The sequence below is a fragment of the Aplysia californica genome, unplaced genomic scaffold (assembly GCF_000002075.1).
Source record: "Aplysia californica isolate F4 #8 unplaced genomic scaffold, AplCal3.0 scaffold00077, whole genome shotgun sequence".
NCBI classification, from domain to species: Eukaryota; Metazoa; Mollusca; class Gastropoda; order Aplysiida; family Aplysiidae; genus Aplysia; species Aplysia californica.
This window is the reverse complement of record NW_004797347.1, coordinates 433778-435731: the sequence shown is the minus strand read 5'-3', so window position 1 is coordinate 435731 and position 1954 is coordinate 433778.

The following is a 1954-nucleotide window of genomic DNA, read 5'->3' as shown; positions in this document are numbered from 1 at the left end:
ACAGACAGACAGACAGACAGACAAACAGACAGACAGACAGGCAGACAGACAGATAGGCAGTCAGGCAGGCTTTCAGGCAGGCAGGCAGGCAGACAGACAGACAGACAGACAGACAGAAACAATTGGGGGAGAGAAAAATACTAGGACCTGTCAGTGGCGCCCTCCAACCACCCGCTTACTGCAATATACCACGATGTACTACACATTAATTGTTTTATACACAACACTCTTCACAAGGCCACGTCAAAAGGCTGGGCTCTCAAAACCAAGTAAATGAAAGACTCGTCATAATGTAAGCCTACTTCAAAACATGATCAGATCATTTGTCACACAATTTTGTACCCCACATATCATTTGTCATACGATTTTCTACCCCACACATCAATTGTCATACTATTTTCTACACCACATATCATTTTGTCACGTAATTTTCGACCCCACAGATTTTTAATCATGTAATTTTCTACCCCAATCCCTACCCCCAACCTCCTCTGCCCGACGCCCGCCCCCACAAACTCACAAACGATGTCAAGCGCAGGATAAAAAGAAACCCAAACCGGAAGCACACATCCGGACTCTCTTTTTGACTCTTTGTCTCGCAATTCCTGGAAAAAATGACATTTCCCTCAAAACCCTTTCCTTTATCATCGTGCGTTATGATACTAGATCTACATTGTAACCGAGAAGTTTTTCTTTCCCGCCAACACAGGAAAACTGGCGCCGCCCTACCCAGCGACCCGAGTGTCAACTCTTGTCAGCTCTTGGTCTCTGCTAGTCATGACGATTTAAGGCAACACACAACTAAAATGAAGGCTACGGAGTGTTTTACGGGGTGCCCACTAAGGATGGGATCGGCTCGACTTGATCGCCTGAAACTAAAAACAAACACGTTTGTTTTTTAGGCGCCCGAGTCGGGCTATCGGCCCGATCCAGCCTTACTGGGCACCCTGTATTACCGAGAGAAATATTTGAATCGCCTGATAAGATAAGACATGTATCAAAACCCTTTTCTCTAACACATCGATTACCGGTGTCTGGGTTCAATGGTTACGCTCCCCACTTTGCATGCAATGACCTCACTTCGATCTCACAAGGAGAAGGTAATAATAATAATATTCTAATCCGTTATCTCCGTCTTTTCTTGCAGGAACTCATCCCATGCAGCTTTTTTTTTCTAGTAGAGGTTTTACGGCGCCCGCAACTGCATAAGGTCATATGTAGGGCTGGGCAATGAGTCACTTAAACAAAAATCAAATAATATGTTAGTGCCCCTCTCCGGCAAATAGTATGTTATGAACCGCTTCGGAAAATGGGTTAGAACCATTTTGACTAACGGATTAGAACCACTCCAACAAATGGGTGCACCCACTTCGACAAACGGGTTAGGAAAGAGAATTTAAGAGTCTGAATTCGGATAATGTTTCATTGAGAATTATCCGGTTATCGGGATAGGTTATCCGGATTTTGCCCACCACTAGTCATATGAGCGCCATCGGCTTGGGTTGACCTTGACAGGCTGTGTCGGAGAAGCGGCTGACATCATACAAAGCTTTCCTGAAAAGAAGGGTATTCAACTTTGATTGAAATAGATCAATTGAAAGAAACATTTTAACATCTTGATCTACTCGTAAATCAAAATTGTTCCAAAGTTTTGGGGCACAGATGGAAAAGGTATGTGTTCAATCTCCGTGAAGGGAGGTTTCGAAACAAGTATCTTTGTCTATTTGCTGGGACGTTACATCAACCTGGGTTAGCTCTGCCAGGCAGGCTGGAAGCAGCCTGATTGTTATATGATTTAGATTGTGTCTGTTAGGCGTAACTTGTTTTTTGGTGTGTTTGTTTGCTTGAGCAATGCGACTACATCGACACAATGATGTTCATTCAGGACAGGGAAAAGCAAGACAGACAGACAGACAGACAGACAGACAGACAGACAGACAGACAGACAGACAGA